Source organism: Bison bison, unplaced genomic scaffold (assembly GCF_000754665.1).
Source record: "Bison bison bison isolate TAMUID 2011002044 unplaced genomic scaffold, Bison_UMD1.0 scf7180017864289, whole genome shotgun sequence".
Classification (NCBI taxonomy): Eukaryota; Metazoa; Chordata; class Mammalia; order Artiodactyla; family Bovidae; genus Bison; species Bison bison.
The window spans coordinates 14,585,130-14,602,037 of record NW_011494861.1 but is presented as its reverse complement, the minus strand read 5'-3'; the positions used below and the strand labels follow the sequence as shown (position 1 = coordinate 14,602,037).

Genomic DNA, 16,908 nt, shown 5'->3' with positions numbered 1-16,908 from the left:
TCCCTTGTCCGGGGGATCTTCCCAACCCAGGGATGGAACCCAGGTCTCCGGCATGGCAGGCAGATGCTTTACCAGCTGAGCCACAAGGGAAGCACGACTGTCTATATCTCAGTTCTCATGGTAGAATTCAGTCAGCGTTTGCGAAGTGAATGGTGAATGCAGAAAGGATCCTGCATTACCCGGCCGCCCCATCAACCTCTGCTCCCTGAATCGACTGATAGAAATGAAGATCCAAGCGGGATCAATCCAATGAGAGCTCTATAGACTGATCAGGTGCCCGTTTCTGATTGGCTTCGCAGTGGGCCAGAGGGATGATGGGAATACAAAGTCCTTTTCTGGCTCTGGAGTCACAGCTGGGTTCTCCGCAGTGCCGACGTCTGAGCGCCCTGCAAGCCACAGCAGAGCAGTAAGTGACTAGCCTCCGATGAGGACGTCCTTTCCTTGCTTAAGGTAAGCGAGCTAATGGTGAAGGGTAGCGTGTGCCTCTGGATGGCAAGGAGAGTTTTCAATGAAATCATTTCTTTCCCAAGAACGCATTTCAGGGTCTGATTTGGCCTCTCAAGGTAGTTTTACCTGAATCTCATCACATTTTCATCAGTGATGTAGCTGGAATCATTTTAAATGTCTTTAGGGAGCAGACGTCATTCATGAAACACATCGGTTTGGAATTTGCCTTCTTTGCAGGGTGTTTAAAATGCATATCGAGCACACAGTCGGCATTCGTGTTTGGCTCCTCGGTACGAGTGAGACGCTTTGTTCCAAGCGGGCAGAGAGATAGCACTTTGTCCCCCACTGGGCCCTGTCTAGTGTTCCTACGGCTACGAGCCTCACTTGCACCCCCGCTAGCGCAGTGCCCTTGGCCCTGAGTGGCTTGCATGGAAGGGAAGGGAGACCGTGTAAGGTGTGCTCCTGCATTGTCTAAAACGGATCCCTTGATCTCTGGCAGCTTCCACAGGAGTCGTCTTGGAGCGGAGTCAGGATGAGTGCCCCGACCCCACCCAGACTCCTTGACCTGGCGGGAAGGCACTTGCTGAGGGCCGAAGACCTGGACGTTTCTACTCTGGAGAGTCTGCCCACGGAGCTCTTCCCGCCCCTCTTCCTGGAAGCCTTTGACGGATATCGGACTGAGACCCTCAAAGCCATGGTGCAAACCTGGCCCTTTGTCCGCCTGCCTCTGGGGGCCCTGATTGACCTGCCTCATGTGGGGCCCCTACAAGCCGTGCTGGAAGCACTGGATGTTCTGCTTGCCCAGAAGGTTCGATCCAGGTGAGTCGGTCATGGGAACCTGGTCAAATCCTGGCAGTGCCAAGGAAGACGGCTGGGCTGAGAGAACGTAGATGGAACGGGATAGATCAGAGGGTTCTCAAGAGAGCAACGAAGAAGCCTTGGTTGGCTATGAGAAATACCTTCTGGTAGTGGAAGGGTGGCTTAAATGAAGGGGAGCCTTCTAGAATATCCGCTCCCCCCACCCAATCACGCTTAGACTTACTAGAGTGGACAATCAGGCAGGAAAAGAGGGCAAAGGGGGGTGGAGGAAAGTGAGGCAGAGAAGGAAGAGGGCAAGGCAGCTGGTGACCTCAGGAAGATTAAGTTACAGCACAGGTAGGCAGTGTGTTTTCCCAATGGGAGGCTGTGGTTTTGTTTTTTTTCGGTTTCTGTTTGTTTGTTTGTTTCTGACGGTGTGGATCGTACTACATCATTACCAATCTCCTTCTTCCTTCTTCTCCCAGGAGGTGCAAACTGCGGGTGCTAGATTTACGAAAGACGGGCCAGAACTTCTGGAGCATGTGGTCTGGAGCCAGCAGTTACGGGTGCTCAGGCTCACGGATGGCAGCAGTGGCTGAGCCCAGGTCAATGACGAGGCAGCCCTCGACTCCACTGAAGGTTTTTCTAGACCTGTGCCTGAAGAAAAGGACCCTGGACAACTTCCTCACCTACTTCCTTCGGTGGGTGGAGCAGAGAAAGTCTTCCATCCACCTATGTTGCAAGAAGCTGAAGATCGTCTCCATGCCAATGGACAAGATCGTGAAGGTCCTGAGCATGGTGCAGCTGGACTGTATCCAGGAGGTGCAAGTGAGTTGCCCCTGGAGTCTGTCCACCCTGGCCACACTCGCTCCTTTCCTGGGTGAGATGAGTAACTTGCAGAGACTCCATCTCTCCCACGTCCACGTGTCTGCCTTCAAGAAGCAGGAGCACGATCAGGTTGTGCAAGTCACCTCCCAGTTCCGGAGGCTGGGCCACCTCCGGGATCTCCATCTGGAGTCTCCTTCCTTCCTTGAAGGCTGCCTGGACCAGATGCTCAGGTGAGTGTGGTAACCTGAAACACAACATTAGAACGTCCAAAGGACCGTCTCTCACGGTGCTCTGTCCTGGGGTGTGGTGTCCCACAACCCCGCAAGTCAAGGGAGGGGGTGAAGCTGATCGAGTGGGGCCCGTGAGGTGGTAGGGAGTATTATCTGGGGGTGTTGGCCTCCCAGAGTCGGTAATTTCCTCCTAACTCGGAGGCATCTATGTTATCATGGTAAACATAGGGAAGCGAACAGGAGGCTGAAGTGGGGAAACGACATCAGATCAGAGCATCCCTGAAGAGAAGCTCTGTGCTCCCCAGGTCGGTGCCCTCAGTGAACCCTGTGGTAAAGGCCCTGCCCTGTCTGTAAGAGATGGTGTTGTGCTCTACAGTTGGTTCCTGAGGCACGTCTCCCTAGAGCCTGGCCTGGCCAGAGATGAAGGATCTGGGGCTCCACCTGGGGCTGAAGGAAGCCTTACCCGAAACCATTTTTCGATCTCCTTCTCACGCTAATATTCAATCATGCCCACACTTGATGGAGGTGCTCTATGGCTCTCCTCACAGCATGTTCTTGCGATGCCATGATCTTCACTCGTCCTCAGAAGGAAGTGGAGCACGTGGTACTCCGCTCGATAGATGAGGAGAGAGTGTCTTTGAGACACTGTGCAGGGATTCGGTGCCACAGTGAGGCTGACAGCCCTCAGACTAGAATGAGACGGGGCAAATCGGCATGTTGACCCTCAGTGGATGGTCAGACTCATATCAGTCTTTGTAGCAAGCTTTTGTCTATCAGCTGTATGCAACCTGGCACCCGGTTCCCAAGAACTAATTGTTTGGTTTCTCCTCAGGTGCCTGAAGTTCCCCTTAGACAGCCTGTCAAGAACCAGTTGCTGGCTTATAGAATCACACTTGACTTCCCTGTCCCAGAGCCCAAACATCAAGTCAGCTAAAGGGCCTGGATCTGAGTGGTGTCACCATGACTGACTTTAGGCCTGAGCTACACCAAGTTCTGCTGGAGAAAGTCGCAGCCACCCTCCAGGAAGTGGACTTGGACGCGTGTGGGATCACGGACTCCCAGCTGGAGGCCTTCCTGCCTGCCCTGAGCCGCTGCTCCCAGCTCAGGGCCGTCAGCCTGTGTGGGAACCTCCTGTCCACGGCCGTCATGGAGAAGCTGCTGCGACACACCGCTGTGCTGCCCTGTTTAAGGCAAGAGCGTTATCCCGCCCCTCAGGAGACTTACAGACCTCGGGGTGTTCTCCTGGAAGCGAGACTTGCCCGGCTTCGGGCTCAGCTGTTGGAGATTCTCAGAGACTTGGGACGTCCCAGGATCATCTGGATAAGCCTCAGCCCCTGTCCTCGCTGTGGGGAGGATGTATGCCATCACATGGAGCCCATTGTATACAGCTGTCCTGCCCCTGCCTAGGGGGTGGCCTGTATCAGAAGCTTTCTTCTGTGCACCTTGCAACTGAAATCTAGAACTTGTGGACTTCATGAAAGGAACACGGACCCAAGGTTTTAGACATCTTAATGCGATTTAGAAAATAAAGGGCAATAGTGGAGTTGGTACAAGTTTGCAGGCGGAATGTAGATTCTGGGAGAGGATAGGACTTTCATGGACGTGTGCCTCTAGAATCTGATATGACCTGGGTGGTTACAGGCTGGGGACCCACGTGTTGGATTTTTCCCTGGGGAGATTGTTGTAAAGCAATGGTCAGGAAATATCATAAGACAGCCCTTGTATATGGAGTCTACAAAGAAATGATACAAATGAACTTACTTGCAAAACAATCTCACAGATTTAGAAAACGAACTCATGGGTTGCCTAGGGTAAAGGATGGCAGGGGACTTTAGGAAGGTCATGTACCTACAGCTATGTAGAGTGACAACCAATAGGAACTATTGTATAGTACATGGAGCTCTGCTCAGTGTTATGTGCCAGCCTGGATTGAAGGGGGGGTTTGAGGGATACATGTATGTATATGGCTGAGTCCTTTCACTGTTCATCTGAAACTATCACAACATTGTTAATAGGCTATACCCCAATACAAAATGTTTTTGGTGCTAAAAACATAAAAATACAATTCAAAAAAATTTAAAAAAAAAGAAATTGTTAGGAATAAAGGAATCCTCTTGGTGAGTTAAACAGGAAAGAAATTTAAAATGAGACTGGATAAATGTATAGATGTGACGTTTATTTTGTTGTAAAAGAACATAATGTGATATTGTCCAATAAAAAATAATTAACAGAAATAAATAAAGAGACAATCATGGAAAATCAACTGCTGTCCTCCATGATGTATTATTCTGTGTTCAATTTATGACTCCGTTATCTCCAGCTACTGATAAAATTAGGCACACTGTTGTCCGTGATTCAAAACCTTACCATTCCTATAATTTCTTTATTCTGTCTGGGGCATCTCCTGTGTTTGTGTGTGTGTTTGTATATGTGTGTGTGTGTGGTTAGTCACCTAGTCATGTTTGGCTCTCTGGAATCCCATGGACTGTAGCCCGCCAGGCTCTTCTATGCATGGGATTCTCCAGGCAAGAATACTGCAGTGGGTAGCCATTCCCTTCTCCAGGGTATCTTCCTGATTCAGGGATCAAACCTTGGACTCCTGCATTGCGGGAAGATTTTGTACTGTCTGAGCCACCATGTAAGCCTTGTGGGGCAATTCTCACTTCTGTGCTTATTTCTTTGGCTGTTTAGTGCATTAATAACACAAACGGGAACACAAAGTGTATCCACTGACCCACTGGAATGAAGAGCTCTTGGCAGGGCTCTCACTGATGACTCAGGCCATGACCTGGGGCATGGGTATTCTTCATGCTTGTACCAGTGGATGTGTACATTGCAGTCGCTTGCGTTTCTGTATGTTTCACTGCCAAAGGCAAGCTCCTCAGTTCTGCAAGATGTTTTCCACACTGCCAATAAGGTTGAATCTGGTTCCCACCATTCCATGCTTGTCATGGGTGAGTAGTGGTCCTCATGGATATAATCTAGTTGTGGCCAGGCATCCAAATTCCTTTTAGTAAATTGCTAAAAGAGCAAAAACATTTAACGTGCATTTATTATTTCCATACCACATTCCATATATATATATCATTTTGGGTGATTGGTCATATTGGAATAAATTGATAATTCACATTACATTTCCAGTCCTTCCCTAACAGAAAGGTCAAAGATAGCTTGTCTGGATATCAGAATGTTCAAATATACAACAAACATATGTTATGTATTACATATACCTCACAGTTGGCTCTCCCTATCCTCAGCTTATCGTCCTCAGATTCAACCAACTACATATGATGCAGACTAAATTCACTGTTAAAAATATCCTTGTCTAAGTGACCCTGAGCAGTTCAACCATGGGTTGTTCAAGATTCACCAGTTATACAGACAGGTGAAGAGAGGCTGATTACAGCCTCTGATTACAGAGGCTGAACAGTCTCACTGTCTGCTGTTTGTTGCTTAGAGAACTAGGATAGATTATGGTATAATTCAGACATTAAGGTTGAAAATCAGGGAAATGATGGTGTAGCTCTAAGTTAAGGCTAAAGGACAGAGATTTAGGGCACCACTTGTAGATGTCCTGGAGTTTCAAGGTTCAGGAACCAGAAACTCCAGTATTCATGGCCAAGAAGAGAGAGAGGGAGAGCAATTGCCCTTGTTCCATTCAGGCCCCCAGAGGATAAGACAATGCCCTCCCACACTGGTGAGGGCTGATCTCTTAACTCAGTCTACTGATTCCAATGCTAATCTTCTCTAGGAATTCCCTTGCAGATTCCCTCAGAATGAATGTTTGACCCGAGATCTGGGCATCTCATCTCACAGTGAAGTTGACACATAAATTTAATCCTCACAGTGCGTCTAAACAGAATGAAGCCAAATAAAGTTTCACTGAGAAGCATTCAGAGGCTGCAATTGTTTATTCTGTGGAGGAAGGGGATATAGGGATGAAATATAGCTCTTAGGCAGATCTTTGTTTCCCCCACAATGAATAGAACGATGCACACACAGTTTATGAGATTTTTAGTAGGATCCAGTGAGATATTGCTTGTTGAGGGATTGGCTCTAGAGTTATTTAGAAAGATCTCCTTATCATGAAAGAACTCCATGATGCTTTCCCCTCCCCAATCCATCTTCTCCTTCCTAGTGAATAGCATAAGTCTTTATCCCTCTATTGCTCACAACAGGGAGGAAAGCAAAACCCAGGGACAGAAATTGGACTCACATATTTCAGGGGGTCACCAATGAATCAAGGTTCACCTAGGCTGTTCCAGTAGCCAGTACAGGGAAACTGGGTGTGGGAGGAAATAAGAGAGACTGGATTCATCTTCAGTGATAGACATTCTGAGCCTTAGATCTCCTAGGTCACACGCTGGTAGGTCAGGCCAGAGGACAGAAATCAATTTCCTAATCAGGACTGTATACTTTAGAATTTTTAATAACTCTTGCTATCCTGGAGCTTCCCTGGTGGGCCAGTGGGTACAACTCCTTGCTCCCAATGCAGGAGGCCCGAGTTCAATCACTGATCAAGGAACTATATCCCATATCCTGCAACTAAGCATTTACCTGCCACAACTAAATGATCCCTCAGGGGCGCAAGGGAGATCAACGATCCTACATGCATGATTAAGACCCAGTGCAGTCCAATAATCAAAATAATAAATATTAAAAAACAATTATGCTGTCCAGTAAATGCCACTTGAGTACAAATCCTTGCACAGTGATGTAATCCTCCAATCCAGCAGATGTCGCCATTCCCTGCGATGATTGCTGAGGAGCTGAGAATGAAAGAAGCAGCCATCTGTCATGTCTGCCACTGCCTAAGGTGAACAAGGAGACAGGATTTGGCCCCAGAGAGCTGAGGTGCACATGAAAGGAATGGATTTAGTGAGCCCAGAGGCTTGCATCTTCCCATACATACAAAACTAAATTTAACTTGATACCTGACTTTTCTTACCTCACAGTAATCTTTGATATTCAGACTGCCTGCTCCCTTTGTTACAAACTTGTATATAGCCTGACTCTCCTTCCTTCCTCCTTGGAGTAGTTTTCTCAGAGTTTCTGAGATGCTGTCTCCCCAGCTTCGGTCCTAAACATTTCCACCAAATAAAATAACTCTCTGCTTTCAGGTGGTGACTAATGTTTTAGCTGACAGTTTCCATGTAACCCCTGAAACTCAGGTGAATGGGAAAAGGACACTGTGGATTGGGAAAATGTCTTGGAAGAGCATGTAAAATGATAAGAAATACAGAACCTAAAATAGGACAAATGTTTTATTTGGTGAATTTACAGAAGATTTTAGCCAGAAAGGTGGCTTCTCATAAGGGGAGCTAGAGTACATAAGGTCATTTGCTGGAAAAAAATTCAGAAAATATCAAAAGATTACTGCATATTATAAAAATGATACATTTCAAATTAATGCTTTTCATGCTTTTTAAAATTGTTATTTATTTTTATAATTTTATTTTACCTTTTTTTGGGGGGGGGGGCTCTGCTGGGCCTTCCTTGCTGATCACAGCTTTTCTCTTGTTCTGGTGAGCAGTGGTTACTCTCTAGTTGAAGTGCATTGGTTTCTCATTTTGGTGGCTTCTCTTATTGCAGAGCACGGGCTCCAGTGCATGTGGGCTTCAGTAGTCATGGGTCCCAGTCTCTAGTCGAGTGCTCAGTGTTTGTGGGGCATGGGTTTATTTGCTACACAGCATGTAGGATCTTCCTGGACCAAGGATCCAACCTGTATCCCTTGCACTACCAGGTGAATTCTTAGCCACTGAACTTCCAGGGAAGTTCCTTCTCATGGCTTTTTATGTATGGAAAGAGTCTGGACTTATTGAAGTCATCCATACGATATGCATCTTAACTACTTCAGGAAACCATCCTGTTTTCTCCTTCTTGAATTACCTCAGGGCAGACTATCTTGAGGGAAGGGGAACTGCAGTGGATAATGGCCTTTTGGCTGCAACACCCTTTGTTTACTGAAATGTCAAGTGAAATATTGTCCCCAAGAAAAAGCTTAAGAGAAGATTGGAAGTGGAACTGAGTTGTTGTTCAGTCAATCAGTTGTGACTGACTCTTTGTGACCCCACGGACTGCAGCACACCAGCCTTCCCTGTCCTTCACTATTTCCCAAAGTGTGCTCAAACTCATGTCCATTGAGTTGGTGATGCCATCCAACCATCTCATCCTTTGTCACCCTCTTCTCCTCCTGCCCTCGATCCATCCCAAAAGACCCCATCAGGGTCTTTTCCCATGAGTTAGCTCTTCCCATCAGGTGGTCAAAATATTGGGGCTTCCATTTCAGCATCAGTCATTCCAATGAACATTCAGGACTTATTTCCTTTGGATTGACTGGTTTGATCTCCTTGCCATCGAAGGGACTCTCAAGGGTCTTCTCCAACACTACAGTTCCAAAGCATCAATTCTTTGGCACTCAGCCTTCTTTTATGGTCCAACTCTCACATCTGTACATAACTACTGGAAAACCATAGCTTGACTATATGGAACTTTGTCAGCAAGGTGTGCTTTTTGATATGCTGTCTAGGTTCTTCATAGCTTTTCTTCCAAGGAACAAGCCTCTTTTAATTTCATGACTGCAGTCACCATTCACAATGATTTTGGAGCCCAAGAAAATAAAATCTGTCACTAGTTCCATTTTTTCCCCATCTATTTGCCATGAAGTGATGGGACATAATGCCACAATTGCAGTTTTTTAAGTGTGTTTTATGCCAGCCTTGCCACTCTCTTCTTTCACCTTTATCTAGAGGCTCTTTAGTTCCTATACACTTTCTGCCATTAAGGTGTTATGATCTGCATATCTGAAGTTATTGTTATTTGTCCTAGCAATCTTTATTCCATCTTGACCTTCAACAAGCCTGAAATTTCCCATGATGTACTCTGTGTGTAGATTAAATAAGTAGTATGTCAATATATAGCCTTGACGTACTCCTTTCCCAATTTTGAACCACTCTGTTGTTCCGTGTCTAGTTCTAAATGCTGCTTCTTGACCTGCATTCAGATATCTGAGAAGGCAGGGTAGGTGGTACGGTATTCCCATTTCTTTAAGAATTTTCCACACAGTTTGCTGTGATCCACACAATCAAAGTCTCCCTCATAGTCAATGAAGCGTAAGGAGATTTTTTTTTAATTCCCTCAATTTTCCTATGATCCACCGTTTTTTGGCAATTTTATGTCTGGTTCCTCTGCCTTTTCTAAATCCAGCTTATACAACTGCAAGTTCTTGGTATATGTACTGTTGAAGCCTAGCTTGAAGGAATTTGAGCATTAGCTTGCTAACATGTGAAATGAGTGTGATTGAGCAATAGTTCGAACATTCTTTGGCATTGCCTTTCTTTGGGATTGGAAAGAAAACTGACATTTTCCAATCCTGTGGCCGCTGCTGAGTTTTCCAAATTTTCTGGCATATTGAGTGCAGCACTTTAATAGCATCATCTTTTTGGATTTTTAAATAGCTCAGCTGGAATTCCATCACTTCCAGTAGCTTTGCTTTAGTAACACTTCCTAAAGGCCACTTGAATTCACACTCCGGAATGTCTGGCTCTAGGTGAGGCATCACACCATCATGGTTATGGGTCACTAAGACCTTTTTGTACAGTTTCTCTGTGTATTCTTGCCACCTCTTCTTAATATTTTCTGCTTCTGTTAGATTCATACCATTTCTTTCCTTCCCTGTGCCCATCTCTGTATGAAATGTTTCTCTAATTTTCTTATAGAGATTTCTAGTCTTTCCCATTCTCTTGTTTTCCTCTATTTCTTTGCATTGTTCACTTAAGAAGGCTTTCTTTTCTCTCCTTGCTATTCTTTGAAACTCTGCATTCAGATGGGTTTATATTTTCCTTTCCTCTTTGCCTTTTGCTTTTTTTCTTTTCTCAGCTTCCTCAGACAACTACTTTGCCTTTTTGCATTTCTTTTTCTTGGGAATGGTTTTGATCACTGCCTCCTGGTCAATGTTAGGAACACTGAATGAAGGGGTTCTCTGGGCTCAGTACACATTCTATTGCTTAGCTTTAAATCCATCTACTCCTTTCAAGGCAGTTGACAAGGTGGAGGGACAGTGGTTGGGGGTGGAGGTGAGATAAGTGGTTGTCAGAGCCTATGACTGTCTGCACATCCCCCAGATGTGGTAGGGGATGGGGAAGGTTTTCATTAAACACCAATGTTGGTCCTTCTGTGTTTCTGAATGAGTAGATCTGAGGAAAAGCTGAGAATCACTTCTTTTAAAAATTCTCAAGGGATGCTGATGCTGCTGGTCAGGGGACTACTCATTGGGAACCACTGCAGTAAGTAGAGCTACTACACTTTTATTTTATCTGCCTAGTTTTTGGAATAACAGATTCTGAAGAGAAAGCAACATGGTAAATACCTGAACCTCATGCTTGTTCCTTCTCCCTTTTATAAGAGAGGAAATTATGACTCCAGTATTTTATTACAAAGCTCACAGTGGTCAGTCGACACACTGGAGGGCGCTAGGACAGCACAGTTTGATATTCAGAAGCACTGACAACAGAACTTCAAGTTCCACCATCAGTAGGCTGTGTGCCTTGGGAGAAGTTACTGCTCTCCACTGAGTCTCTCTCTCACTGTATTGAATGAGTACCATATAATCCCTAACTCATAAAAACGCACTGAGCCAAGTGCATGGTGCAGAATAAATTCTCCATAGATGGCAGGGCTGTTGTTTGACCTAAAGGCTGCAAACATAATCAAGACCATAACCAAGGCCACAGTGACTATCAGAACCTGAGGCAGAATCTCACAGGTCAGTCATTCCCTCTGCCAAGGTGTGATGCTTTGATTACAGAAGCCAGCACTTTAAAGGTCACCTTGGGTGTCTCTGCCTGGAGTTCAGCCTATTGGCTGGGACAAGCCTGTCCTCTGGTGGTCAGTTTGACGATTCTTTCCATTGGCTGTGGCTTCATACTCAGGATTTCTTTGATTGGCACTAACTCCATGGAGCAGAGGAGAAAGAAAATCCAGATCAGATTTCCCCATCCAATGACTTTCTTTTTTTTTCTTGAAAAATTTCTGGGGTCTTTAGTTGATCATAGGTATAGGAATGCTCAGAGAATGGTAAACTCTGTTGACTTACAAACCCTTTGGAGCTCCCTGGGAGTTTCCAGTAACTTTCTGGCAGCTCATTTCATGCCCTGGGTCTCTGGTTCTTTATTGGAAAAATAAATTGTTTTTGAGGTTCTTGTGACAATGTAGGTGCCCTGGGTCCCTCCTGAATCTGCCTTTATGTTGTTGTTGTTTTTAAAAATGCTTGATTTGAACTCCCATAGCTATTGGAAAAGAATCTTGGGTAAACGTGGTTTGTGAAACCCAAGATCCCAACTCAGACCAGAGGGTCGTCCCCTCCATTGCCCACTGAAGTTATGGGGAAAACAGTATTATTCTCTTCCTGTTACAACACCCCAGCTTCAGGTCAAATTGTCTGGCATTTTTCTCCATGAGAAAGGAACCCCACATTCCCCAGGATCAGTTTGGGTGAGTGAAGGATGACAGAGGAGCAGGGAGATCTGGAGGGCATGGGACCCCACATCAGTGAGCTGCTTTTTAATTAATGCCAAGTGATGCCGTTTAGGAAATTGGGACCAGTGTTGCTACATTTTTCTTTAAATGTTTTTCCACCAAGGGACAGTGCAGAGGAAATTTAGTATAAAACTTTTTTTTTTCTTTGTCTCTGACAACAAACTTTCTTTGTTAAAACATTGTGTGTGGGATATATTTGGGAACCCTATAGCCTCTGATATGAGAAAAGTGTTCAGCAAAGAACTCTAAAAAAAAAACTCTAATATGACCCACAATGACCCTCAAAAAATCAGAAGGGAAAATGCATGTCTTTGTTGTTCTAGACCTGAGACCTGCATTGGTTTGTGTGCCTGGTTTTGATGATGTTGGCATTGAAATTGCCTTTGCACCTCCACAATCCTGCTATGCCAGGTATAAAGTTGAAATTTTGAAAGAGGAATTTACCATTAGCTCTTGAATGAGTATGTATATAATTTTACATCAATAGGATTTTGTTGCAAGTGCTATTTGGTACTTGATATTTCTTTTTACTTTATGTTGTAACCATATCAAGTCTAATATGACCTAACAGACTCCTGTCCGTCTCTCCCATCAGAAAGCTTCCATAAGCCTCTTATCCTTATCCATCAGCGGGCAGACAGAATGAAAACCACAATCACAGAAAACTAATCAAACTGATCACAAGGGCCCCAGCCTTCTCTAACTCAATGAAATTATGAGCCATGCTGTGTGGGGCCACCCAAGGCAGATGGGTCATAGTGGAGAGTTTTGATAAAACGTGGTCCACTGGAAAAGGGAATGGCAAACCACTTCAGTATTCCTGCATTGATAACCCCATTAACAGTATGAAAAGACAAAGAAAAAAAAATGACACTGAAAGATGATCTCTCCAGGTCAGTAGGTGCCCAAAATGCTACTGGAGAAGAGCAGAAAAAATAATTCCAGAAAGAAAGACAGAGCCAAAGCAAAAACAATGCCCAGTTGTGGATGTGACTGGTGATGGAAGTAAAGTCCAATGCTATAAAGAACAATATTGCATAGGAACATGGAATGTTAGGTCCATGAATCAAGGTAAATTGGAAGTGTTAAAACAGGAGATGACAAGAGTGAACATCAACATTTTAGGAATCAGTGAACTAAAATGTACTGGAATGGGCAAATTTAATGCAGATGACCATTACAGCTGCTACTTCTGTGGGCAAGAATACCTTACAAGAAATGGAGTAGTCCTCATAGTCCACAAAAGAGTCTGAAATCCAGTACTTGAGTGCAATCTCAAAAATGACAGAATAATCTCTATTAGTTTCCAACGCAAACCATCTAAGATCACAGTAATTAAAGTCTATGTCCCAACCACTAATGTCAAAGAAGTTGAAGTTGAAAAGTTACATGAAGACCTACAACCTTCTAGAACTAACACCAAAAAAAGATGTCTTTTTCATCATAGAGGGCTAAAATGCAAAAGTAGGAAGTCAAGAGATACCCGGAGTAACAGCAAATTTGGCCTTGGAGTACAAAATGAAGCAGGGGAAAGGTTAACAGGGTTTTGCCAAGAGAACACACTGGTCATAGCAAACACCCTTTTCCAACCACACAAGAGACGACTCTACACATGGACATCACCAGATGGTCAATACCGAAATCAGATTGATTATATTCTTTGCAGCCGCAGATGGAGAAGCTCTATACAGTCAGCAAAAACAAGACCAGGAGCTGACTATGGCTCAGATCATGAACTTCTTATTGCCAAATTCAGACTTAAATTGGAGAAAGTATGGAAAACCACTAGACCATTCAGGTATGACCTAAATCAAATCCCTTACGATTATACAGTGAAAGTGACAAATACATTCAAGGGATTACATCTGATAGAGTCCCTGAAGAACTATGGATGGAGGCTTGTGACATTGTACAGGAGGCAGGGATCAAGACCACTCCCAAGAAAAAGAAATGCAAAAAAGCAAAATGGTTGTCTGAGGTGGCCTTAAAAATAGCTGAGAAAATAAGAAGTGAAAAACAAAGGAGAAAAGGAAAGATATAAGCATCTGAATTCAGAGTTCCCAAAGAATAGTAAGGAGAGATAAGAAAGTCTTCCTCAGTGATCAGAGCAAAAAAATAGAGGAAAACAATAGAATGGGAAAGACTAGAGATCTCTTCAAGAAAATTAGAGATACCAAGGGAACATTTCATGTAAAGATGGGCACAATAAAGGACAGAAATGGTATGGACCTAACAGAAGCAGAAGATATTAAGAAGAGGTGGCAAGAATACACAGAAGAACTATACAAAAAATATCTTCAGGACCCAGATAACTACAATGGTATGATCACTCACCTAGAGACAGATACCCTTGAGTGCACACTCAAGTGGGCCTTAGGAAGCGTCACAATGAACAAAGCTAGTGGAGGTGATGGAATTCCAGTTGACCTATTTGAAATCCTAAATGATGATTCTGTGAAGTGATGCACTCAATTTGCCAGAAAATTTGGAAAACTCAGCAGTGGCCACAGGACTGGAAAAGTTCAGTTTTCCTTCCAATCCCAAAGAAAGGCAATGCCAAAGAATGTTCAAACTGCTGCACAGTTGCATTCATCTTACACATTAGCAAAGTAATTCTCAAAATTCTCCAAGCCAGGCTTCAACAGTATGTGAACTGTGAACTTCCAGATGTTCAAGCTAGATTTAGAAAAGGCAGAGGAACCAAAGCTCAAATTGCCAACATCCATTTATCATAGAAAAAGTGAGAGAGTCCCAGAAAAACTACTTCCACTTTATTGACTATGCCAAAGCCTTTGACTGTGTGGATCACAACAAACTGTGGAAAATTCTGAAAGAGATGGGAATAGCAGACCACCTGACCTGCCTCCTGAGAAATCTGTATGCAGGTTAAGAAATAACAGTTAGAACTGGACATGGAACAACAGACTGGTTCCAAATCAGGAAAGGAGTACATCTAGGATGCATATTGTCACCCTGCATTTCACTTCTGTGCAAAGTATGTCATGTGAAGTACTGGGCTGGATGAAGCACAAGCTGGAATCAAGATTGCCAGGAGAAATATCAATAAACTCTGGTATTCAGATGACACCACCCTTATGGTAGAAAGTGAAGAAAAACTAAAGATCTCTTGATGAAAGTGAAAGAGGAAAGTGAAAAAGCTGGCTTAAAATTCAGCATTCAAAAAACGAAAATCATGGCATCCGGTTCCACCACTGCTTGGCAAATAGATGGGGAAACAATTGGAACAGCGAAAGACTTTATTTTCTTGGGCTCCAAAATCACTGCAGATGGTGACTGCAGCCGTGAAGTGAAAAGACGCTTGCTCCATGGAGGAAAAGCTGTGACCAACCTATCAGTTCAGTTTAGTTCCGTTCAGTCGCTCAGTCGTGTCTGACTCTTTGCGACCCCATGAACCAACTTATACAGCATATTAAAAAGCAGAGACATTACTTTGCCAACAAAGGTCTGTTTAGTCAAAGCTATGGCTTTTCCCATAGCCAGAAAGCTGAGCACCGAAGAACTGATGCTTTTGAACTGTGGTGTTGGAGAAGATTCTTGAGAGTCCCTTGGACTGCAAGGAGATCCAACAAGTCAATCCTAAAGGCAATCAGTCCTGAGTATTCATTGGAAGGACTGCTGCTGAAGCTGAAGCTCCAATACTTTGACCATCTGACTTGAAGAACTGACTTCCTTGGAAAAGACCCTGATGCTGGGAAAGATTGAAGGCAGAAGGAAAAGGGGACAACAGAGGATGAGATAGTTGGATGGCATCACTGACTCAATGGACATAAGTTTGAGCAAGCTCCGGGAGTTGGTGATGGACAGGAAGCCTGGTGTGCTCCAGTGAAAGTGAAAGTGAAAATCACTCAGTCGTGTCTGACTCTTTGGGATCCCATGGACTATGTCCATGGAATTCTCTAGGCCAGAATACTGGAGTGGGTAGCCTTTCCCTTCTCCAGGTGATCTTCCCAAGCCAGGATTGAACTCAGGTCTCCCGAATTGCAGGCAGATTCTTTACCAGTTGAGCAAGAAGGGAAGCCCCAGAATACTGGGAGCATGTAACCTATTGCTTCTCCAGCAAATATTCCTGACCCAGGAATCCAACCAGGGTCTCCTGCTTGCAGGCAGATTGTTTACCAACTGAGCTATATATTCTTTAATATTCTTTACCTATATATGTATATAAAACTCATCTTTATTTTCATTCTTCTGTAGATAAATATCTAGGCTGTTTCCATTCTTGGCTATTGTAAATAATGCTATGAACATAACGGTGTGTGTATCTTTTTGAATAATAGATTTTTCTGGATATTTGCATAGAAGTGGGATGCTAGACCATATAGCAACTTTATTTTTAGCTTTGGAGGAACCTACATATTGTTTTCCATAATGGCTGTACCAATTTACATCCCATCAACAGTGTAAGAGGCTACAATTTTCATCACATACTCACTAGCATTATTAAGCAGATTTAAATTTCTTTTGATTTATTAGTCGACTGGAGATACTGACTACAAGGGGATGAAAGGTAAGCCTTTAGAACAGTGCTCCTTTTGGATCTCACAGAAGCTGTGATCCCATAGAAACATTCCCAGCTTCAGTTCAGTTCAGTCGCTCAGTTGTGTCCGACTCTTTGCGACACCATGAATTGCAGCACACCAGGCCTCCCTGTCCATCACCATCTCCCAGAGTTCACTCAGACTCACCTCCATCGAGTCAGTGATGCCATCCAGCCATCTCATCCTCTGTCGTCCCCTTCTCCTCCTGCCCCCAATCCCTCCCAGCATCAGAGTCTTTTCCAATGAGTCAACTCTTTGCATCAGGTGGCCAAAGTACTGGAGTTTCAGCTTTAGCATCATTCCTTCCAAAGAAATCCCAGGGCTGATCTCCTTCAGAATGGACTGGTTGGATCTCCTTGCAGTCCAAGGCACTTTCAAGAGTCTTCTCCAACACCACAGTTCAAAAGCATCAAGTCTTCATCACTCAGCTTTCTTTACAGTCCAACTCTCACATCCATACATGACCACAGGAAAAACCATAGCCTTGACTAGACGGACCTTTGTTGGCA

General features: G+C 44.3%; 1 pseudogene; it reads left to right on the top strand.

The window, feature by feature from the left end:
* Window positions 1-979: 979 nt before the first annotated feature.
* Window positions 980-3,710, top strand: LOC104996122 (annotated as a pseudogene).
* Window positions 3,711-16,908: the final 13,198 nt, after the last annotated feature.